At 38.9% G+C, this 25,706-nt stretch overlaps 1 protein-coding gene and 1 long non-coding RNA gene across 16 annotated transcripts in view; one reads left to right on the forward strand and one right to left on the reverse strand.

Annotated features, from left to right (window-relative positions):
• LOC100736974 (protocadherin gamma-C4) overlaps positions 1–25,706 on the forward strand; it is a 189,180-nt gene that overhangs the window by 126,055 nt on the left and 37,419 nt on the right. The window lies entirely within an intron of this gene.
• LOC146405796 (uncharacterized) lies at positions 16,883–21,436 on the reverse strand. Its single transcript, XR_014838937.1, has 2 exons — positions 19,476–21,436; positions 16,883–19,375 (listed from the first exon to the last, which is right to left on the reverse strand). It is a non-coding gene; the product is annotated as an uncharacterized LOC146405796 (long non-coding RNA).

The raw sequence follows: 25,706 nt of genomic DNA on the forward strand, positions 1-25,706 counted from the left end.
TCTGTTTTATTTACTTCTTCTCTGAATTTCATGATTTCCTTCCTTCTGCTGACTTTAGGTTTTGTTCGTTGTTGACTTGAGATTTTTCTTGTTTTTTGAGGAAGGCCTGTATTGCTATAAATTTCCCTCTAAGAACTGCTTTTGCAGCATCCCATAGATGATTTTGTATGTTTGTGTTTTCCTTATCATTTGTCTCAATGTACTTTTTACTTTCCTTTTTTATTTCCTTCCATTGTATTTTAGTAGTATGTTTAGTCTCCTTGTAGTTGGTTTTATTCTCATTTCTTTTTCTATGGTTGCTTTCTAATTTTATACCATTGGGTCAGAGAAGATGCTTGAAATAATTTCTAAACTCTTAAATTTGTTGAGATTAGTTTTGTGCCCTGCTATGTAATCAATCTTAGGGAATGTTCTATGTGCACTTAAAAAGAATGTGTATTCTGGGTTTTTTGAATGTAATGTCCTGAAAATATCAATTACGTTTACCTGATCCATTGTATCATTTAGAATCTGTGTTGCCTTACTGCTTTTCTGTCTAGAAGCCCTTTCTATCGATGTGAATGGGGTATTAAAATCTCCTACTCTTAATGCATCCCCATCAATTTTGCCCTTTATGATTGTTAGTATTTGTTTTATGTATTTGGTTTTCCTATAATAGATGCATGTATGTCTTTATGGCCTTTGTTTTAAGTTAATTTTATCTGTTAAGAGTTTTGGAACTCTCATTTTCTTGTCATTTCTGTTTGCATGAAGTATCTTTTTCCATCCCCTCACTTTAAATTTATGTGTCCTTTACTCTAAGGTGAGTCTCTTGTATGCAGCATATTGTAGGCTCTTGGGCTTTTTGCCACTCTGTCTTGATTGGAGCATTCAGTCCATTGACCTAAGGTAATTATTGATACAGATGTATTTATTGTCATTTTAAGCCTTGCTTTCTTTTCTTTCTTTTTTTTTTTTTTTTGTCTTTTTGCCTTTTCTAGGGCCACTCCCATGGCATATGGAGGTTCCTAGGCTAGGGGTCAAATTGGAGCTGTAGCTACCGGCCTATGCCAGAGCCACAGCAATGTGGGATCCAAGCCGCATCTGTGACCTACACACAGCTCACAGCAACGCCAGATCCTTAACCCGCTGAGCAAGGCCAGGGATCAAACCTGCAACCTCATGGTTCCTAGTCGGATTCGTTAACCACTGAGCCACAATGGGAACTCCAAGCCTTGCTTTCTAGTTGATTTTATGTTTCTCCACTATTCTTTCTTTTTCTTTTTGTGGTTGAGTGATTTCCTCTTATTTTATGTTTGTGTCATCTTTTTGGTTGTTGTGAATATATTGTTTGTTTTTGATTTGTGGTTGCCTTGTATTTCAAGTATGTAAACCCCTTCCTATACTTGCTTGCTTTAGACTGATGGTTGGTCACAAAACTTCAAACACTACTTTAAAAAAGAATCCAGGAGTTCCCGTAGTGGCTCAGTGGTTAATGAACCTTACTAGTATCCATGAGGATGTAAGTTCGATCCCTGGCCTTGATCAGTGGGTTAAGGATCTGGCATTGCCATGAGCTGTGGTGTAGGTAGCAGATGTGGCTCAGATCTGGGGCTGCAGTATAGGCCAGAAGCTGCAGCTCTGATTCAATCCCTAGTCTGGGAACTTCCATATGCCTCAAGGTGAGGCCCCCCAAAAAGCAAATAATAATAATAAAAGTGATTAATTTCCATTTTGATATCTTCCATCTTAAATCTTCCTACCCTTTCCTATTATTTAGAAGAGACCTTTACTTGCTTATTTTTTTATTTTTTTTTTGTCTTTTTGAGGGCTGCACCCATGGCATATGGAGTTTCCCAGGCTAGGGGTCCAATCAGAGCTGTAGCCACCAGTCTACACCACAGCCACAGCAACCCAGGATCCCAGCTGCATCTGCGACCTACACCACAGCTTATGGCAATGCCAGATCCTTAACCCACTGAGCAAGGCCAGGGATTGAACCCAAAACTTCGTGGTTGCTAGTCAGGTTGGTTTCTGTTGGTACCATAATGGGAACTCCCCACAGAGACCTTTCAGCATTCCTTTTAGGGTAGGCTTAGTATTCTTTTAGTTTTTGGTTGTTAGAGAATTCCTTATTTCTCTTCCTATTCTAAATGATGATCTTGTTGGGTAGAGTATTCTAGGTTGCAGATTTTTTTCCTCTTTTAGAATTTTGAATATATCTTCCCACTCCCTTCTGGCCTGCAGTACCTCTGTAGAGACATCAGCTCCTTATTTTTCTCTTTATGTCCTTAGACTCCTCTCCTTATGTTTAACTTTTGCCATTTTTATTATAATTTGTCTTGGCATAGGTCTGTTTGGGTTCGTCTTGTTTGGGACCCTCTGTGCTTCCTTTATCTGGATATCTGTTTCCTTCTTGAGATTTTGGAAGTTACCAGCCATAATTTCCTCAAATACAATTTCAGTCCCCCTTTTCTTCTCCATCTGGAATCCCTATAGTGCATATACTTGCATGCTTTGTATTATCGAATAGATCACTTATATGGCTTTCATTTTCTTTTCAAATGGTTTATGTCTGCTGTCCTGATTGGGTGATGTCCATTATTCTATCGTCCATGTCACTTATTCATTGCTCTGCATTATTCATTCTGCTGTTCATTGCTTTTTAGCTCAAGTTTCATCTTGGGAATGAACTTAATAATTTTCCTTGGCCCTTCCCTATAATTTCTAGTTTGTTTTTATGGTAATCTGAATTTCTATTGATAGCCTTTCTTAATTCCCTCAATATTTTCATTACCTCCTTTTTGAACTAGGTGTCTGTGAGACTGCATAGGTGTACTTGATTGTTTGCTCAATCAAGGGGAGTCGTGTATTTTAGGGGAGTCTTGTATTATTTTAACTGGGAATGGTTCCTCTGCTTCTTCATTTTGTTTATGTTTCTCTTACTCTGTGAGTTTAGGGGAAAATTGTCTTTTGTACTCTTGAAGGGCTGTTTTATATGTAGGACATCTGAGTAGCTTGTGTGGGTTTCCAGTTTTTTTTGACATGAGGGCTGCCTTTGGTTTGGATGCTTGCTGTCTCTTTGGTCAGTCTGTGTAGGCCACTATCTCCTTGATAGGAGGTGTGCAGGTACATGCCCCATGTTCTCTGCCAGGGAGGTGGGGGTGACGGGCAGTGCCTGGTCAGGGCACTCAGCAGATGTGATGATGGTGGTCAGACATGCGCACTCTTGGGGAAGTAGAGGTGCTGGGCAGCACCCAGTCGCAGGACCCTTGGAAGTGGTAGTGACCCCCAGGGAGGTGGGGGCAGTGGGTGGCACCTGGTTGTGTGACCCTCAACAATAGTTGGGGGCGGTGGCAGTGGGCTGTGTATGTTCCCTGAGAGGTGGCAGATGGTGCCCAGTCATAGACCTCTGTAGTCTGAGATGGGTGCTGTGGCTTGTGCCCTCCCCCATAGCCCATGCAAGTGGTGCCCTGCTGCCTGAGAGCCCACCTGCACAGAAAAAGCTCTTATTGCAGTACTGCACCCCCCATAATTTCTTCATCTGATTTTTGTTAACTAGGGTAACAGCTTTGGGTTTCATTGATTTTTCTCTATATGTCCATTTCATTAACTTCCACTCTCATCTTCATTATATCCTATTTTGAGTTTAATTTCCTTTTTTTTTCTACTTGCTTAAGGTTGTAGCTATGATTATTGACTTTAAATTTTTCATTTTTCTTTCTTTATTTTTGGCCATTCCCTTAGCACACAGAAGTTATCAGGCCAGGGGTTGAACCCATGTCACAGCAGTGACCTGAACAACTGTGACAACACCAGGTCTTTAACTCACTGAAACCACTAAGGAACTCCACATTTTTCTCTTTTAAATATAAGTATTTCAATAAATTTGTTCTGGGAGTTCCCACTCTGGCCCAACAGATTGAGAACCCAACTAGTATCCATGAAGATATGGGTTTGATCCGTGGCCTCACTCAGTGGGTTAAGGTTCCAGCATTGCTGCAAGCTGCAGCATAGGTCTCAGATGCAACTTGGATCTGGTGTTGCTGTGGCTGTGCCATAGGGTGGCAGCTATGGCTTCAATTCAACCCCTAAGTCTGAGAACTTCCATATGCCATGGGTGCAGCCTTAAAAAGACAAAAATGAACAATGTGTTATCTTCTCTCACCATTAGCTGCATCCAGGTAATTTTGGATGTTGTGTTTCCATTACAACTTAATTTAAAATATTTTCTAGTACACCTTGCAATTTCTTCTTTGACCCATGGTTTATTTATGTGTGTTGTTTATTTTCCAGCTATTTGAGTTTACCCAAATAACTTTTTGTAATCAGTTTCTAATATTATTATGATCCAAGGACATACTTTTTGTGATTTCTACTCTTAAAAACAATTCTTAAAATTTATTTTATGGCACAGGCTGTAGTCTATCTTGGTTAATGTTCTTTACATGCCTGAAAAGAATGTGTATTCTACTGTAGTGATTTTTGTGTTTTAAAATTTCATCTAGGTCAGGTAGGTTGATAGTTTTGTTCTGGTCTTTGGTATCCTTACTGATTCTTTGTCTACTCATCCTATCAATCGCTGACAGAGGAAAGTTGAAATCTTTCCAAGTATGGATATTTCTTTCTTCGTTTAGGTGTATCAGTTTTCGCATCATGTATCATTTCGTATATTGACCTGTTCCATTAAATACACGTACTTTTAAAAACTTCTATTTAAAAATCATTATAGACTCACAGGAAGTTGGAAAAAGTACAGAAATGTCCCAGGTATTCATCACCCAGTTTCCTCCAATAGTACTATCTTACTTTACTGTAGTTGATCAAAACCAGGAAATTAACATTGCTATAATCTAGTGACCTTATTCAAAACTCGGCAGTTTTTACATGCACTCATGTCTATGTGTGTATGAATATGGTATGCAAATTTATTATCTGCATAGGTCTGTGTAACCACCACCACAAGCAGATACAGAAGGATTCCATCTCCACGAAGACCTCTCTCATTCTGTCCTAACTCCTGGTGACCACTAATCTGTTCACCATTCCTATAATTTTGTCACTTTGAAAAATGTTATTTAAATGTTAGCTTACAGTATGCAACATTTTGGGATTGGCTTTTTTCACTCAGCATAATGCCTTTGAGATCCATCAAAGTTAGGTGTCAGGAGTTTCTTTTCATCACTGAGTAGTGTCCCATTATATGTATATACCACAGTTAGCTTAGCCGTTCATCTCTTGGAAGACATTTGGGTTTTTTCCAGTTGGGGGCTATTACAAATAAAGCTGCTATTGTGTATAAGTTTTTGTGACATAAGTTTACCTATCTTTAGCATATATGCACAAGAGTGCAATTGCAAATTGGATGGGAAGTGTATGTTTAGCTTTATGGCAAACTACCAAACTGTTTTCCAGAGGATTGTATCATGTTGTAGTCCCAACAGCAATTTATGAGAGATCCAGTTTTCCCGTGTTTTTACCAGTGTTTGGTATTGTCACTATTTTCTATTTTAGCTGTTCCAGCAGGTGTAGTTTTAATTGGCATTTCTTTACTGGTTAATGATATTGAATCTTTCCATGTGCTTATTTGCCATCACTTCTTGAATGAGAAGGTCAATTTTTATGTTTGCCCATTTTCTAGTTGGATTTATTTTAATTACTGTTTAATTTTGAGAGTCATATATATGTTCTAAGTATGTCTTTTGTCAGATACGTGGCTTGGAAATACTGTCTTCCAATCTATAGCTTCCTTTTTCATCCTCTTGATAGGATTTTCCTTAAAGCAAAAGTTTTAAAATTTCTATGAAGCGTTATTTATTTATTTAATGGATGATGCTATTGATGTCATATCTAAGAACTGTTCATCTGCCCTAAGTCCTGAAGATTTTTTTTTTTTTTTTTTTTTTTTTTTTTTTGCTTTTTAGGGCTGCACCCGAGGCATATGGAAGTTCCCAGACCAGGGTTGAATCAAAGCCACGGCTGCCAGTCTGCACCACAGCCACAGCAATGTGGGATCCGAGCCGAGTCTGTGACCTACACCAGAGCTCATGGCAGTGCTGGATCCTTAACCCACTGAGTGAGGCCAGGAATCGAACCTGCATCCTCATCGATCCTAGTCGGATTCGTTAACCCCTGAGCCATGAAGGGAACTCCCTGAAGATTTTTTTTAGGGCCGCACCTATGGCATATGGAAATTCCAAGTCTAGAGTTTGGAGTTGGAGCTACAGCTGCTGTCTTATGCCACAGCTACAGCAGTCCCAAATCTGAGCAGTGTCTTCGACCTATGCTGCAGCTCACAGCAACGCTGGATCCTTTGATCCACTGAGCAAGGCCAAGGATTGAACACGTGTCCTCAGGGATCCTAGTTGGGTTCCTTACTCCTGAGCCACAATGGGAACTCTCGAGCTAATTTTTGTGTAAGTTTTCTGGGTTAGGTTGAGTTAATTTTTTGTCTATGGATGACCAGTGGTTGCAGTACCATTCACTGCAAAGACTAGTCTTCCTGTATTGGATCACTTTTGCACCTTTGTCAAAAATCACTTGGCCACAGTTGAAGGAAAGGGTATGCTGCGGATTTAAGAAAGATGTTTTTTATTCCTCAAGAAATGGCAATATGCCGAAGTTAGTAGCAGACAGCAAGAGGAGGCAGGCAGCCTTCGTGTTGAGCTCACCTGTGCAGAGTACCCGTGTATGTTAAACAGAGAGAAGGAAAGAAATAAGATCCTTGGTGACATATTTATGCTGTTGGATGAAACTAATCGTGACATCTAATTACCTCAGGACTAGAGTTAAGTGAGTCAGTAGATCTTTATGGCTTAAAAAAAAATCTAGTTGTCCTTGTGGTGTGGGTTTATTTCTCTGTTCTCTATTCTGTTTCCCCAAACTATGTGTGTGTGTCTGTCTTCCAATACCACACTGTCTTTATTGATAGAACTATTTTGTAAGTCTTAAAATTGGTTAGAGTAATGCCTCCCACTTTTTCTTGTTTTTCAAGGTTGTCTTAAGCTATTCTAGGGCCCCTACCTTTACATAAAAATTTTGGAATAAGCTTGCCTATGTTACAAAAAAATTTGCTCCTATTTTGATAGGCATCACATTAAATCTAGAGGTCAGAGGAGGGGGAATTCACATCTTTACACTGTTGACTCTTCCAATCCATGAATATTGGATCTCTCTCTCTCTCTCTCTCTCCATTTATTTAGATACACTTTGATTTCTTTCATCAGCATTTTAAAAGTTGTAATCTATAGGAGTTCCCTGGTGACCTGGTGGTTAAGGACTTGCCATTGTCACTGCTGTGGCTTGGTTTTTTCGGGAGGTGTGTGGGGGCACTGCATGTGTGGTGTATGTAAGTAAGTTCCTAGGGGTCTAATTGGAGCTGCAGTTGCCAGCCAGTAGGACAGCCACAGCAACGGTGGATTCTTAATCCACTGAGTGAGGCCAGGGACCGAACCCACATCCTCCTGGATATTAGTCAGGTTTGTTACCACTGAGCCACAACAGGAACTCCGCGTGGCCCGTGTTTGATCCCTGGCTGGGGAACTTCTGCATGCCACAGGTGTGGCCAAAAAAAAAAGTTTAACCTACAAGTTCTGTGCATGTTTTTTTAGTTATACCTAAGAATTTCACTTTTTGTGCAATTATAAATGGTGTTGGGTTTTTAATTTAGATTCCATGTGTTTGTTGATAGTATATAGAAATACAATTGATTTTTATATGATAATCATGTATCCTTTGACTTTACTGGTTCTAGGAGTTTACTTGTTGTTTCTAAAGTATTTTCTGTATAAACAATTGTTATCTGCAGAAAGGACAGTATTATTTGTTTCAATCTGTATGTCTTTTCTTTTTCTAGTCTATTGCACTGACTAGAACCTGTGGTGTTACATCAAAAAGGAATAGTGACATTGGACACCTTCAGTTTATTCCTAATGTTGGGGGAAGACTTTAATCTTTAAGTATAATATTTGCTCTAGGTTTGTGTGAATGCTCTTTATTAAGCTGAGAATGTCCCCTATTCCTTGTTTTCAGAGACTTTTTTTAAGTGAGTGTTAAATTTTGTCCTATGCTTTTTATGCATCAATGTGCATGATCATGTGGCTTTTCTTTTTAGCTTATTGATAGTGAATTATTTCAACTAATAACCAAATATTGAATCAGCCTTACATCCCTAGAATAAACTCAACTTGGTCATAATGTGTAATTCTTTTTGCATATTGCTGAATTCTATTTTCTAATAATTTGTTAATTATTTTTCTATCAATATTCATGAGGGGTATTGGTTTTCAGTGTTCTTTTTTGTGCATGTCCTTTGTTTGACTTTGATATCAGGGTAATGAAATGGAAAATGTTTTCTCATTTTCTCTTTTCTGGAAGAGATTATACAGAATTGGTGTTAATTCTTCTTTAAAAATTTAGTAGTGTTCTCCAGTACAACTAACTGGGCCTAGAGATTTCTTTTGGGGGAATTTTTAAACCATGAATTCAGTTTCTCCACTAGCGATAGGACTATCTAAATTATTTTACACTGAGTTGCAGTTGCTTTTATTTTTGAACAGTTGGTCCATTTCATCTAAATTGTCAAGTTTATATGCAAACAGTTGTTCATAGTATTTTAGTTGTTGCGGTCTGTAATGATAGCCCCTGTTTGACTGTGCATATTGATGTGTCACTCTTGCTAGAGTTTGTCAGTTTGTTTACCAGTTTTACTGTTTTTCAAATAACTAGCGTTTTGTGCTATTGATTTTGTCTGTTGTTTTCCTTGTTGTGGTTTTATTGATTACTATTTTTCTTTTAAAATAGTTTTATGGGGAGTTGCCACTGTGGCTCAGGGGTATCAAAATTAACTAGTTTGCATGAGGATGTGGGTTCATCCCTGGCCCTGCTCAATGGGTTAAGGATCTGGCATTGCCGTGCGCTCTGCTGTAGATCACAGATACGGCTCCGATCCCTAATTGTTGTGGTTGTGGCGTAGGCTGGCAGCTACAGCTCCAGTTTGACCCGTAGCCCCGAAACTTACATGTGCCGCAGGCACAGCCCTAAAAAAAGCAAAGTGAAAATTTTGTTGGGGCATAATTTACACATCATGAACCTCACCCATTCTGAGGGTGACAGGTCAGACCAGTGTTAGGACTTTGCGCTGCTCTGCAGCCTTCCCCACTCCCCAGTTTTACACCATTTCCTTTACCCCCCAAATTTCCTTTGCGCCTGTGAGCAGTTAACTCCCACTGCACCTGAGCCCCAAGCAACCACGGATTTTATTTCAGTCTCCATAGTTTTTCCTTTTGCAGAAATTTCATATAAAATACGGAATTTTTTTTTTTTTTTTGGCTGTGCCCATGGCATGTGGAAGTTCCTCAGCCAGGGATCAGACCTGCGCCACAGCAGCAGCCCGAGCCATAGGAGTGACAGTTCCATATCCTTAACCTTCTGAGCCACCAGAGAACTCTAAATACGTAGTTATTTTACATTGGCTTCTTTGATTTGACAAAATGTTTTTGAGGTTTATCCATCTTGAAGCATGTTTCAGCACCTGCTGCTTTGTTGTTGTTGTTGTTGTCGTTTTTACTTTTTAGGTCTGCACTTGTAGCATATGGAAGTTCCCAGGTTAGGGGTCGAATGGGAGCGCAGCTGCCGGCCCATGCCACAGCCAGCAATGCCAGATCCAAGCAGCATCTGCAACCTGTACCACAGCTCCCTGCAACACCAGATCCTTAACTCATTGAGCAAGGCCAGGGGTTGAACCCCCATCCTCACGGATACTAGTTGGGTTTGTTACCCCTGAGCCACGACGCGAACTCCAGCACTTGATTATTTCATTCTTGAGCAGTATTTCATGCTGAGGATATACCACATTTTGTTTATCCGTTCTTCCGTTGATGAACATTTGGGTTGATTACAGTTTGGGGCTATTGTGAAAAATGTTGCTATGAACATTTGCTACACGTCTTTGTATGGACAAATGTTTAAATTTATCTTGGTATGTAGCCAGGAGTTCAGTTTGATTGATTTCTGCTCTTAAATTTATTATTTCTTTGCTTCTGTTGGCCTTGTGTTTACATAGCGCTTCTTTTTCTAGTTTCTGGAGATGAGATGAAAGTTTCTTGATTTGAGAACGTTTATCTTATAGTGCTATACATTTTCCTCTCTGGAGTGCTTTATTTGCATCCCATAAATTTTGATATGTTGAATTTTTATTTTCTTTTAGTTCAGTATTTTAAATTTTCCTTTGAGACTTACTCATGGATTTTTTAGAACTGTGTTTTATTACCAAGTGTTTGGAGATTTTTCTGTTAGCTGTCTGCTTCTAAAATTTGGTTTAATACCAGGATGTTCTGTGTAATTTCCGTTCTTTTAAAATTGCTGAACTTTGGAGTTCACTGGTGGCCTAGTGATTAAGGATCTGGTGTTGTTACTGCTTTGGCATATGTTCGATCCTTGGCCTAGGAACTTCTGCATGCCACAGCTTTGTTTTCTCACCTGGATATGATCAGAATGTTCCATGGGGACGTGAGTAGAGTTTGTATTCTGCTTTGGGATGGTATGTTCTGTAAGTGTCAGACCCTGTTAAGTAATGGTGTTGTCCACTTCTTCTATATCCTAGTTTGTAATTCTATTATTGAAAAGTTTTTATCAATTGCTCATTTCTTACATATTCTTGTTAGTAGTTCTGTCAATTGCTGTCAAATTGTTGAAGTTGCCAACTATGTTTTGGTGGGTTTGTCTATTTTATCTTTCAGTTTCATGTTTTTGCTTCATGTGTTTTGAAGTTATTGTTTGGTACATAAGTATTTTAAATGGCTATATCTTGGAATTCCCCAGTGGCTCACTGGGTTAAGGATCCAGTGTTGTCACAGCTGTGGCATGGATTTGATTCCTGGCCCAGGAACTTGTGCAAGCCACAGGTACAGCCCAAAAAAAGGGAGGGGTGATAAAATGGCTGTGTCTTCCTGGTGGACTGACCTTCTTATCATTATACAATATACCTCTTTGTCCCTTTTAATTTTCTTTGGGTAAATAGATGTATCAGATTGTTAAATCTTATTGGTACTTGATACACTGACCTTTTTTGTCATTTTGAAATATCTTTATTTCTGCTAATATATCTTGTTTTAAAGCCTACTTTTTCTGATAATAGTATAGCCACTCCAGCTTTCTTACAGTGTTTGCATAGTATATATTTTTCTATTCTTTATATATATAAAGTTTTTTTTCCCTGTGGACAGGACATAGTAGCCTTTTAAAAAATCCATCTCTGATTTTTTAATTGACATGTTCAGATTATTTACATTTAGTGTAATTTTGATAGGCTTATGCCTGCCATTGTGCTCTTTGTTTTCTTCTTAGCCATCCGTTGTTTATTTCTTCTTTCATCATTTCCTGCTTTCTTCTAGATTATCATTTAGTATTCTGTTTTGTCTCTGATACTAGTTTATTAGATACCATCTTTAGTTTTTAGGCGGTGGTTGTAGGGTTTACACTATGTATCTTTAACTTATGACCATAAATATAATAGAATTCAAAAATACTACACCATTTCCCACATAATGTAAGTACCCTTTAACAGTATACTTCCACTTCCCGCCTTTTTTTGTGTGTGTGTGCCATTGTTGCAACACATTTTACTTCTGCCGTATTTTAAGCCTCACAGTATGTTGTTGCTATTTTTGCTTTAAATAATCAATTATCTTTTAAGGAAATTTAGAATGAGGAGAAAAGTCCTTAATATGCAGCCTGCATTTTTATCATTTCTGTCACTAATTTTTTATATAGACCTTAAGTTTCCATCTGGTTTTACTTTTTCTTTGAAGAGCTTTCTTTTCCTTTAATTAAAGTATAGTCGATTTACAATGTCGTGCCAATTTCTGCTGTACAGCAAAGTGACGCAGTCATATTCATATATATCTATATCTGTATGTATATATATCTTCCTTATGATATCTTCCATCATGGTCTGTCCCAAGAGATTGGCTATAATTCCCTGTGCTATGCAGTAGGACCTCCTTGCTTATCGATTCTAAATGTAATAGTTTGCATCTGTTAACCTCAAACTCCCAGTCCATCCACTCCCTCCCGCCTCTTCACTGGCAACCACAAGTCTGTTCTTTGTGATACTGTTCATTTGTGCCATACTTTAGACTCCACATATAAATAATATCATACGGTATTTGTCCTCTTTCTGACTTACAACTAGAGATCTTCACACCAAGTGAAGTATCTATGTTGCTGGGAATGGCATTATTTCATTATTTTTTATGGCTGAGTAGTATTCCATTGTATTTATGTGCCACATCTTCTTGATCCATTCATCTGTAGATGGACATTTAGGTTGTTTCCATGTCTCAGCTATTGTGAATAGTGCTGCAATGAGAATAGGGGTACATGTATCTTTTGGAGTTAAAGTTTTGTCCAGGTATATGCCCAGGCATAGGATTGCTAGATTATAGAGTATTTCTCTATTTAGTTTTCTGAGGAACTTCTATACTGTTTTCCATGGTGGTCGTACCAATTTACATTGCCACCAGTAGTGTAGGAGGGTTCCCTTTTCTCCACACCCTCTCCAGCATGTGCTTTTTGTAGACGTATTAATGATGGCCATTCTGACTGGTGTGAGGTGATACCACATTGTAGTTTTGATTTGCATTTCTCTAATAATTAGTGAAGTTAAGCATCTTTTCATGTGCCTACTGGCCATCTGTACATCTTCATGGGAGAAATAAAGGTCTTCTGCCCAGTTTTCAATTGGGTTGTTTGTTTTTTGTTGTTGTTGAGTTATATGAGTTGTTTGTGTACTTTGGAGATTAAGCCCTTGTTGGTTGAATAGTTTGCAACTTTTTTCTCCCATTCCGTAGGTTTCCTTTTTCTTTTTCTTTTTTATGGTTTCCTTTGCTGTGCAACAGCTTATTAGTTTGATTATCTCCCATTTGTTTATGTATTTTTTATTTCTATTGCCTTCAGAGACTGACCTAAGAAAACATTGGTACAATTTATGTGAGAGAATGTTTTGTGATATGGTGTCATGGCTTTTTTTTTTTTTTTTGGTGTCATGTCTTACGTTTAAGTCTTTAAGCCATTTTGGGTTTATTTTTGTGCGTGGTGTGAGGGTGTGTTCTAGTTTCATTGATTTACATGCAGCTGTGCAGTTTTCACAACACCACCTGCTGAAGAGACTGTCTTCTTACCACTTTATGTTCTTGCCTCCTTTGTTGAAGATTAATTGATCATGGGTGTCTGGGTTTATTTCTGGGCTCTCCGTTCTGTTCCATTGGTCTGTATGTTTGTTTTTATACCAGTAGCACACTGTGTTGATTCCTGTAGCTTTGTAATATTGTCTGGAGTCTGGGAGAGTTAAACCTTCTACTTTCCCCCCCTCCCCTCAGGATTGCTGTGGCAATTCTGAGTCTATGGTTCCATAAAAATTTGGGGATTATTTGTTCTAGTTCTGTTAAAAATGTCATGGGCAGTCTGATAAGCATTGCATTAAATCTCTGGATTTCTTTGGGTAGTATGGCTATTTTAGCAATATTAATTCTTCCAGTCCAGGAGCATGGGATATCTTTCCATTTCTTTGAATCCTCTTTAATTTCCTTTATAAATATTTCAGGGTTCTCAGCATATAAGTTTTTAACTTCCTTGGTCAGGTTTATTTCTAGGGTTTTGTTGGTGGAGTTTTAAAAGGTATTTTTAGAATATTTTTTCTAATATATCTTTGTTAGTATGCAGAAATGCAAGCAATTTCTGAATATTAATCATGTATGCCATTACTTGGCTAAATTTGATCAGCTCTGGTAGTTTTTATGGGGAGTCCTTAGGGTTTTCTATATATAGGATCATTTCATCTGCATATGGTGACAGTTTTAACCTTCCAATTGAAATACCTTTTATTTCTTAGCTGACTGCTGTGGCCAAGACTTCCAGTATTATGTTGAATAAAAATGCCAAGAGTGGGCCTTCTTGTCTTGTACCACATTTTAGCAGGAGACTTTGACCTTTTCTCTGTTAAGTATTATATTGGCTGTGGGTTTGTCATAAATGACTTTTATTACTATGTTGAGACATGTTCCCTCTCTACCCTGTTTGGTAACAGTTCTTGTCATGAAAAGAATGTTGAAGTTTGTCAGATGCTTTTTCTGCACCTATTGAGATGATGATGCAGTTTTTGACTTGTCTTTTATTAATGTGGAGTATTACATTGATTTGTGTATGTTGAACCATGCTTGTGAATTTGGGATGACTCCCACTTGGTCGTGGTGTATGATCCTTTTTGTGTTGTTGAATTTAGTTTCCTAAAGTTTTGTTGAGAAAATTTGCATCTATATTCATCAAAGATATTGGCTTATAATTTTCTTTTTTGCTAGTATCTTTGACTGGTTTTGATATCTAGGACTGGTATAAGTTCTTGTTTGTATGCTGGGTAGTATCTGCCTGTGAAGCCATATGGTCCTGGACTTTTGTTTGTAGGGAGTTTTTATGTTTTTTTTTTTGTTGTTGTTGTTAGTTATGTTCTTAACTTGAACAGACTGATCACTAGAAATGAAATTATCTATTTCTTCCTAGGAGTTCCCTGCATGGCTCAGCAGAAACAAACCCAACTATTACCCACGAAGATGCAGGTTCAATCCCTGACCCTGCTTAGTGGGATACTGCATGGCTATGGCTGTGGCTGTGGTGTAAGCCAGCAGCTGCAGCTCTGATTCAGTCCCTATCCTGGGAACTTCCACATGCCATGGGTGTGGCCCTAAAAAGAAAAAGACAAAAAAAAAAAGTTATCTATTTCTTCCTGACTCAGTTTTGGTGGGCTGTATGTTTCTAGACAGTTGTCCATTTCTTCTAGGTTGTCAAATTTGTTGGCATATAATTGTCCATAGGATTCTCTTATGGTTTTTTTATGTTTCTGCAGTAACAGTTGAGATTTCTACTTCATTTCTTTGTTTATTTGGGTTCTCTCTCTATCTCTCTCTCTCTATATTTTTTTTTTTTTGGTCTTTTTGCCATTTCCAGGGCCGCTCCCATGGCATATGGAGGTTCCCAGGCTAGGGGTCAAATTGGAGCTGTAGCTGCTGGCCTACGCCAGAGCCACAGCAACGCGGGATCCGAGTCTCATCTGCGACCTACACCACAGCTCACAGCAATGCCAAATCCTTAATCCACTGAGCAAGGCCAGGGATCAAACACATAACCTCATGATTCCTACTCAGATTCGTTAACCACTGAGCCATGATGGGAACTCCGGGTTCTCTCTCTTCTTGGTGAGTCTGGCTAGAGATTTGTCAATTTTGTTTACCCTTTCAAAGATCCAACTCTTGGTTTTATTGGTTTTTTCCTATTTAAAAAAATTTTTCTGTTTCTTTCCTCTCTGATCTTTGATTTCTTCCCTTCTGCTGACTTAGGTGTTGTTTGTTCTTCTTTTTCTAATTCTTTTACATGGTAGGTTAGATTGTTGATTTGAGATTTTTCTTGTTTTTTGAGGAAGGCCTGTATTGCTATAATTTCCCTCTAAGAACTGCTTTTGCAACATCTCATAGTCTATTCATGGTTGTGTTTTCATTATCATTTGTCTCAAGGTATTTTTTTACTTTCCTTTTTGACTTTCTCATTGACCCATTGGCCCATTGGGTTTTTTAAGTAGCATGTTTAGTCTCCATGTCATTTTTTCCTCATTTTTTTCCTATGTTTGATATCTAGTTTCATGCCATTGTGGTGCACTTGAAAAGAATGTATATTCTGGCTTTTTTTTTTTTTTTTTTGATGTAATGTCCTGGAAATATCAGTTGAATCCAGCTGTTCTATTGTATCATTCAGGATCTCTGTTGCTGTGCTGATTTTCTGTCTATAAGATCTCCATTGATGTGAGTGGGGTGTTACAGTCTCCTACTATTATTGCATTCCCATCAATTTCTCCCTTTATGTCTGTTGTTACGTTTTTGGGTGTCCCTATCTTGGGGGCATATATGTTGACGATTATAATATCTTCTTGAATTGATCCTTTTTTCATTAAATAGTGTCCTTCTTTATGTCCTTTGTCTTAAAGTTTATTTTGTCCTTTCCATTCACATGAAATATTTTTTCTACCCCCTCACTTTCAATTTATGTGTGTCTAAAGCTGAGTCTCTTGTAGGCAGCGTATTGTAGGCTGGTGTTTTTTTTTTTTTTTTTTTTATTCAGTCTGCCACTTTGTGTCTTTTTTTTTTTTTTTTTTTTTTTTTTTTTTTGTCTTTTTGCCATTTCTTGGGCCGCTCCCTCGGCATATGGAGGTTCCCAGGCTAGGGGTCTAATCGGAGCTGTAGCTGCCAGCCTACACCAGAGCCACAGAAACGCAGGATCCGAGCCACGTCTGTGACCTACACCACAGCTCATGGCAACGCCAGATCGTTAACCCACTGAGCAAGGGCAGGGATCGAACCCACAACCTCATGGTTCCTAGTCGGATTCGTTAACCACTGCGCCACGATGGGAACTCCCCACTTTGTGTCTTTTGATTGGAGCATTCAGCTCATTGACTTAAAGTAATTATTGATAAATATATATTGCTGTTTTAGACCTTGTCTTGTAGTTGATTCTATGTTTCTCCTTTGGTATTTTTCTTTTTGTTTTTGGATGATTTCCTTTTATGCTTGTGTCCTCTTTTTGGTCTTTATGAATCTATTGTTTTTTTTTTGTTTTTTTTTTAATTTGTTGTTGCCCTGTTTTTCAAATATGTTAACCCCTTTCTGTATCTGCTTGCTTTAGAGTGATTGTCACATAGGCTGAATCACATTCTTTTTTTTAATTTATTTTTTCCCACTGTACAGCAAGGGGATCAAGTTATCCTTATATGCATAGATTTTTTTCCTCCTGAATCACATTTTTTTTTTTTTTTTGTCTTTTTGCTATTTCTTTGGGCCGCTCTGGTGGCATATGGAGGTTCCCAGGCTAGGGGTCAAATTGGAGCCGTAGCCACCGGCCTACGCCAGAGCCACAGCAACGCAGGATCTGAGCCGCGTCTGCAACCTACACCACAGCTCACAGCAACACCGGATCCTTAACCCAATGAGCAAGGGCAGAGACCGAACCCGCAACCTCATGGTTCCCAGTCGGGTTCGTTAACCACTGCGCCACGATGGGAACTCCTGAATCACATTCTTAAAAAGAGTCTAGATTTTCTTACTCTCCTTGCCTGTATTTTATGATTTTGATGTCCCTTTTTACATCTTCATGTTTATCCATTTGCTGTTCCTTGTTTTTACCATTGCTTTCACAAAAAGGGTTTTTCTTTTTTGAATTGAACCCTTGCTTTCTAAAGTGATTACTTGCCAATTGTGATATCCTCCATCTTGTATCTTAATTCTTACGTATTCAGAGGAGACCATTTAACATTCCTTTTAGAGTAGGTTTAGTATTGTGTATTCTTTTAGTTTTTGTTTGAGAAATTCTTTATCTTATTTTAAATGATCATCTTATTGGGTAAAGTATTCTAGGTTGCAAATTTTTTCCTTTTAGAACTTTGAATATATCTTGCCACTCTCTTCTGGCATTTCTGTAGAGAAATTAGTGTAATAGCCTTATGGGGGGTTCCCTTATAACTAACTTTTTTTTCCTGCTGCCTTTAGAATCCTCTCCTTATCTTTAACTTCTGCATTTTTATTACATATTGGTGTAGGTCTCTTTGGGTTCAGCTTGTTTGGAGCCCTCTGTGCTTCTTGTATCTGTATTTCTGTTTCCTTCTTTATTTTTTGTAAGTGTATATTTCTTTAAATTTGAAAATTTTTCAGTCATAATTTCTTCAAATCCTTTTTCAATTCACTTTTTCTTCTTCTGGAGTCCTATTATACATAGATTGATACACTTTATATTATGCCATAGATCTCTTACATTGCTTTTATTTTTTTTTTTTCATTTTGCTTTCTGTCTGCTGTTCTGATTGAATGATTTCCTTTATTCTATCTTCCATGTCACTTATTCATGCCTCAGCAAAATTCATTCTGCTTTTCATTGCCTTCAGCTTATCTCATTTCTGCAATTAATTTTCTAATTTTCATTGGTTCCTCCTCATAGTTTCTTTTTTAAAGTAATTTGAGTTGCTGCTGATAGCTGTTCTTAATTCCTTCAGTATTTTCATTACCTCCTTCTGAACTCAGTGTCTATTAGACTGCAGAGGTCTGTTTGATTGTTGGTTCCTTCAAGAGAATTCTCCTGTTTTGTTTTTTTTTTTAACTGAAAAATGGTTCCTGTGCTTCTTCATTTTGCTTACTTTGTGACTTTAAGGAAATAATTATCTATTGTGGTCTTGGAGGGCTATTGATATGCAGAGTGTCCCTGGGTAACTTGAGAGTGCTTACTGTGTTTTTTGGCATGAGGGCTGCTTTTTGGTTTGCATGCTTGGTGTCTCTTCCTCAGTGTATTCAGGCCATTATCCCCTTGCCAGGGGGTGTGCAAGTGTTCAGTGCTTCCAGGGAGGTGGAGCCAATGGGTGGTGCCTGGAAGCGTCACCTGGTTTCAGAGCCCTTGGCAGTGGTAGTGAACCATGGGGAGGTGGGGGCAAAAGGCTGCTCCTGGTTGCAGGACCTTCACCATTGACCGTCACCCTGAGGGAGGTAGGGATGATACTCAGAGCCCTTGGTGGCAGCAGCGGCAGGTCATGTGCATTCCTGGGGAGGTGGGGGCAACAGGTGGTTTTTGGCTGCAGGGCCCTCTGAGACAGTGACCCCTGAGGTGAATGGGGCCACAGGAAGTGCCTGGTCACAGGACCCTGAGTGGTGGTTGTATGTGTCCACCTCTGGAGTCTGAGATGGCTGCAGCAGCTTGCAACTGCGCCTATAGCCCACACAAGAGGTGCCCTGCTGCCTGAGAGTTTACATATGCACAGAGAAAGAAGTTCCTATTGTGGTCCCATCACCAACACTGCTCCCCACCCCCCCACACGCTCCCCAACAATGATGCCTTGCTTCTCTGGAGGCCCAGGCCTCCTCCTGCACTCGCTTGGCTGTGGTACACCACTCCCTAACCCCCTCAGGCTGCTTCAACACAGCCAACCCTAGTACTCTCCCCAGAGGACCCAGTGCCCAGTCCCGGCCCAAGTGTCTCGGGCTATGCTGTGATGGGCTAGGTGGTACTGATCATCTGTGTGGTGCACTCTCTGCTTTTCCCTCCTCAGACTGGCTGCTGTGTTTTTCTCTGATGCTTTGAGGTTCTCCCTCCATCAGGGCTGGTCTCACCATCAGTTAGGTGGCCTCCCAGGGTGTGGATTCCTTTCTTCTTTCACAGCTCCCTCTCAGGAGTGCTGTTCCTGTCCTGACTGCTTTTTCCTTTTCTCCCTCTTTCTCTCTTTTCTCCCCCCCATTTGTTCTACCCAGTTAGGTGGAGGATTTCTTGCCCTTTTTGGAAGTCTGAAGTCTTCTGCCAGCATTCAGTAGGTGTTCTGTGTGAATTATTCTAGATGTAGATTTTTTTTGGATGTGTTTGTGGGAGAAGGTGAGCTTCATGTCTTATTCCTTCACCATCTTGATCCTATGCTATACTCTAACAAGTTGTCTTTAATGTTTCTTGCAATATAGATCTTCTGGCTGCAGAGCCCTCTGAGACCGTGATCCCTGAGGTGAATGGGGCCGCAGGAAGTGCCTGGTCACAGGACCCTTAGTGGTGGTGGGATGCGTTGTCTGGGGAAAAAAAATTCATTTAACCTTTGTTTTTGAAAGATTGTTTTGCTGGATATAGAATTCTAGGTTGCCATTTTTTTCTTTGCCATTAAAAATAGTGGTCTTCTCTCATCTGCCTTGCATGGTTTCTGATGAGAAGTCTGTAGTCTTTCTTATCTTTATTCTCCTGTATTTAATGTTTCTTTTCCTCTGACTACTTCTAAATTTTTCTTTATTTCCATTTTTTAAAAGTTTTACTATAGCATAGTTGATTTACAATGTTGTGATAATTTCTGCTGTACTAGAAAGTGATCCATTTATACATATAAACATATCTATTCTTTTTCAGATTATTTTCCCATATAGGTTATCACAGAATATTGAATAGAGTTCCCTATACTATACAGCAGTTTGCCATTGACCATACACAATAGTGTGCATATGCCAATCCCAAATCCCAAACCCCTAGTCCATCCCTCTCCTAACCTTTCCCCTTTGGTAACTGTAATTTTATTTTCAAAGTTTTTATTTCAAAGTTTCTATTTCATAAGTTTTGTATTACTTTTTTATCAGTGATTTTCAGAAATATGATTATGCTGGACCTTGATGTGTTTTTCTTGATTGTATATTTTCTTTTTTAAAAAAATAAATTTTAGCAGTTGCCATTATGGCCTAGCAGTAACAAATCCAACTAAAATCCATGAAGAAGCAGCTTGAATCTCTGGCCTCACTCAGTGGGTTAAGGATCCAGAGTTGCCACAAGCTGTGCTGTGGGTTGCAGATGTGGCTTGGATCTGGCATTGCTGTGGTGTAGGCCAGCAGCTGCAGCTCCAATTTGACCCCTAGCCTGGGAACTGTCATATGCCACAGGTGTGGCACTAAAAAGAAAATAAATAAATAAATTTTATTGGTGCATAGGTGATTTACAATGTTGTGGTAGTTTCAGGGGTGCAGCAAAGTGAATCAGCCATACATACACATGTGTTGTCATTCTCTTATAGATTATTTCCCCATATAGGCTATCACAGAGTACTGAGTAGATTTCCCTGAGCTATATCGTAGGTCCTTGTTACTGATCAATTTTGTATTTGGAAGTGTGTATATGCCAATCCCAACCTCCAAATCCATCCCTCCCCCCAGTGTTTTCCCTTTGGCAACCATCAGTTTGGTTTCAGAATCTTTTGAGTCTGTTTCTGGTTTGTGAATAAGTTATTTTCTATCATTTTTTATTACATTGCACATACTAGTGATCTCATATAATATTTGTCTTTCTCTGACTTCACTTAGTATGATAATCTCTAGGTTCATCCATGTTGCTGCATATGGCATTGTTTTGTTCTTTTTTATGACTAAGTAATATTCCATTGTATATACATACCACATCATCTTTATCCATTCCTCTGCTGATGGACATTTAGGTTGCATCCATGTGTTGGCTATTGTAAATCATGCTGCAGTGAACACTTGGGGTGCATGTATCCTTTAAAATTATGGTTTTTTCTGGGTATATGCCCAGGAGTAGGATTGCTGAATCATATGACAGTTCTATATTTAGGGTTTTTTTTTTTTCTATTTATGGCTGCATCTGTGGCAAATGGTGGTTTCCAGACCAGGGGTCAAATCAGAGCTGCAGCTGAGTGAGATCCTATTGTGGCTCAGCAGGTTATGAACCTAGCTAGTATCCAGGAGGATGTGGGTTTGATCCCTGACCTTACTCAGTGGATTAAGGATATCACGTTACTGTGGCTTTTGCGTAGGCCAGTAGCTACAGCTCTGATTCGACCCCTAGCCTGGGAACTTGCATATGCCACAGGCATGGACCTAAAAAGCAAAAAAAAAAAAAAGTATCCAGAGTTGCAGCTGAGGCCTACATCACAGCCATAGCAACACTGGATCTTAGTTGCATCTGCAACTTAAGGCAATTCCAGATCCTTAACCCACTGAATGAGGCCAGGGATAGAACCTGCATCCTCACAGAGACAACATCAGATCCCTAACTCACAGAGTCACAATGAGAATTTCTCTAGACTTAGCAGTTTTTACAGTCTCTCCACATTGCTCTCCTTAAAGGTTTCACCAACCTACATTCCCATTAGCAATGTAAGAGGGTTCCCATGTCTCTACACCCTCCCCAGCATTTATTTCGTGTAGACTTCTTTTTGGTGATGACCATTCTGACTGGTATAAGGTGATTTCTTGTAGTTTTGATTGGCATTTCTCTAATAGTGATGTTGAGCATCTTTTCAAGTGTTTTTTGGCCATCTGTTTGTCTTCTTTGGAAAAATGTCTATTTATTTATTTATTTATTGTCTTTTTGCCATTTCTTGGGCCGCTCCCGAGGCATATGGAGATTCCCAGGATAGGGGTCGAATTGGAGCTGTAGCTGCCAGCCTACGCCAGAGCCACAGCAATGCGGGATCCGAGCCACGACTGCAACCTACATCACAGCTCATGGCAATGCCAGATCCTTAACTCACTGAGCAAGGGCAGGGATTGAACCCGAAACCTCATGGTTCCTAGTCGGATTCGTTAACCACTGTGCCACAACGGGAACTCCTGAGAAATGTCTTTTTAGATCGTCTGACCATTTTTTGATTGGGTTGTTTGTTTATTTTGATACAAAGCTATATGAGATGTTTGTAGTCCCTTTTTAGTTGTTTCATTTGCGGAGATTTCCTCCTTATTGTATGTTTTCTTCATGGTGCATTTTCTTTGTGGTATGTTTAATCCTACATGGGGTAGGATAGTTGAGCTTCTTGATTCTGTAGATCTATAATCTTCTTGAAATTTAGGAAGTTTGGGGCTATATTTATTCAAACATTATTTATCACACACACACACAAAATTAGACAACTCCAATATCACATATGTTACAGCACTTAATATTTTCCTACAGATTCGTCATTTCAGTTCATTTTGTTCAATCTTTATTTCTTGGAAAACCACCTACAGGTAAAAAACCAGAGATGCTAGGGCTCAGCTCATTACTCCCCCTCTCTCAGTCTTGCTAAAAGCATTTTCCCACATATTTTCATCAATTTTCCAGTTTATTTTTTATCATGGTGCAGCTCATTCCGAAGTATCGGAAGAACATTTCCATTTTGCTTTTTGCACCATTAATACTCCTGGAAATCATTTTACATCATTTTACCAGATCTTTTTTTATAGATTCATAAAATTCCATGGTTATGTGTACGTATCAGTCTCTTCAACCAAGTACAGTTTTCCATTTAGTTTCCAATCTTTTTGCAGTTATAAATAATGCCGTATGTATAACCTGGTGTGTATGTGTTGTCGTAATTCTTGAGGTGTGTATTTACAGTAAATTTCTTAAAGTGTGATTGCTAAGTTATGGGGTAAATGCATATGTGGTTCTGTTAGATATAACTCTTTCCCTAAATATAGGTTGTACCATTTTCTATTACAATAGATGAGATGCTTATTTTCCTGTAGCCTCATCTATAAAGTATGTTGTCAAGCTTTTTAATTTTTGTCTGATGAGTTTTTAAAAACTCAGAATAGTTTTGATGAGAATTTCTCTAATTACCGTTGAAGTTAAATACCTTTTCATATAAATAGTCAGTTTATCTCTTTTTAAAAATTGTTCATGTTTTATATTTTTCTGTTAGATTTTTGGAAAGTTTGGTTCTAAAATTTTAAAGTTATTTATACATTTAGAGATATTAGCTGTTTGTCCAAGACATAAGTTGCAAATATTTTCTCCTAGTATGTAGTCTGCTTTCAACTTTGTTTATTGTATTTTTACATTGCAACATTTTTCCTTTTTATTTATTTTTATTTTTTTGTCAAAAAGGGCCGCACCCGTGGCGTATGGAAGTTCCCAGATAGTGGTTGGATCAGAGCTATAGCTGCTGGCCTACCCCACAGCCACAGCAACGCAGGATCTGAGCTGTGTCTGTGACCTACACCACAGCTCACGGCAACGATGGATCCATAACCCACTGAGGAAGGCCAGGGATCGAACCTGGTCCTCAAGGATGCTAGTCAGATTGCTTTCCTCTGAGCCACGATGGGAGCTCCTCCTCTTTATTTTCATGTAATCAAATGAATCAGTCTTTTCTTGCATTGGATTTAGGTTTTGAGTCATAGTTAGAAAGCCTTGCTCCACACTCATGTTATAGAAAAATCTATCAGTTTTCTCCTAGTGCTTGTATGGTGTTTTGGTTTTTACATTTACATCCCTGATCCATTCGGACTTAATTCTTGCATGTGCTGAGGTATGGAGCTAATTTTATCTTTTTTTTTTCTTCTTCTAAATTGACTATCCAGTTGTCCCAGTACCCTTTATTAAAAACTTCATCTTGGGTGGTCCTGTTGTGGCTCAGTGGTAACAAACCTGACTAGTATCCATGAGGGTACTAACTCTCACTCAGTGGGTTAAGAATCTGGCATCACCACAAGCTGCGGCATAGGTCACAGATGTGGCTTGATCTGGTGTTGCTGTGGTTGTGGTATAAGGTGGAAGCTGAAGCTCTGATTTGACCTCAGGTCTGGGAACTTCCATATGTTGCAGGTACACCCCTAAAAAGCAACCAAAATGAAACCTTCATCTTTGTCTCAGTGAATTGAGATAATAGCTTTATCAAGTACTAAACTTCTCTATTGCCAGAAGGCTTTACTTTTGTTTTTTATGGCCACAGCTATGGCAGTGCTGGATCCTCAACCAACTGCGCTGGCCTGGGGATGAAACCTGTACCTCTTCAGTGACCAGAGCTGCTGCAGTCAGATTCTTAACCCACTGCACCACAGGGGGAACTCCACCAGAAGGTTTTAAAAATCAGAAAGTCATACTTCTTTCTCACTCAAAGGAAACATTATATCTTGAAGTGGATTACTTAGTGTAGAAAAAATAACTCGGCCATACAAAGCCATTTGGAAAAAACTGATAATAATTTAGATAACATATAAGCATAGCATATTATGGAGAAATTAAACAAATTCCATCTTTCTAAGCAGATTTATTTCTTGGGATCTCTTCATGTAGACAGATTTAGCAATTTTTTGCAAGTAGTTTCCTGGCATATTTAAGCTTTGTGGTATAATAAACAATAAAGGTACTAAATGTGATCAAAACTAGAAAAGAATATCACTCAAATGTTTTGTTTTTTTTTATTTTTAGAATATCACTCAAATGGAAGGGAGCGATAAACATTTTTTTTTCTCCTTAAACCTCTAAATCACTGATTGCAGTTCCAGAATTTTAAAAGAGATAATTTCTTATTCCTCAGGTGCATGGATCATCTTTTCAGAGTATGCAAAATATTTTTTCACATAAATAAACTTTAGATGAACTTCGCAGAACTATTAAGGCTAAACCATTTGGCTACCACCAAATCTTTGAATGTGTCTCTCCTGTCTGTACTGTGATACATGTTGATCGACTGAATATCTATTTTTAGATTATTTCTCCTAAAGTGGTCCCTCAGTTTGGCCTTAGGATGGTCTTCAAATGGGCAAATTAGATTGAATTCAAAGATTACTAGATGATATTTTGATTTGGGGGAATAATACATAGATGTTTTTCCTTGGATCCATTAATTTAGTGGTATCAAGAGGAAGATTTTCTGATGTTATTGACCTTCTTGGAATAAATAACAGGTAATTACCTAATATTTGAATAAATAATATTGGGCAATCCTTAAGAAGAGCTTCTCTGTGCCAGGCAAGGTCAGTTTCATGGGCAAGTGAACTGTGCCGTCACACTGGTGTCCATCCTGAGAAGGACCCTGCATCTGGGTTAATGCTCTGCTGTCAGCATCTTAAAACCCGTCATTTTTATTTTTATTTTTTAAATTTTTTGCTTTTTAGGGCTGCCCCTGTGGCATTATGGAGGTTTCCAGGCTAGGGGTCGAATCGGAGCTGTAGCTGCCGGCCTACGCCACAGCCACAGCCATGCAGGATCAGAGCTGTGTCTGCGACCTGCACCACAGCTCATGGCAACACTGGATCCTTAACCCACTGAGCGAGGCCAGGGATCAAAACTGCACCCTCATGGTTCCTAGTCAGATTCGTTTCCACTGCACCACAATGGGAACTCCAAAAATCAGTAATTTTTAAACAAGGAGCTCTGCCTGTTTTCATTTTGCTGTGGTC

This window comes from Sus scrofa, chromosome 2, assembly GCF_054392235.1.
Source record: "Sus scrofa isolate SSC_HxYL_T2T_F1_AM1 chromosome 2, Sscrofa_HxYL_maternal_Yorkshire_Landrace_v2.0, whole genome shotgun sequence".
Lineage (NCBI taxonomy): Eukaryota > Metazoa > Chordata > Mammalia > Artiodactyla > Suidae > Sus > Sus scrofa.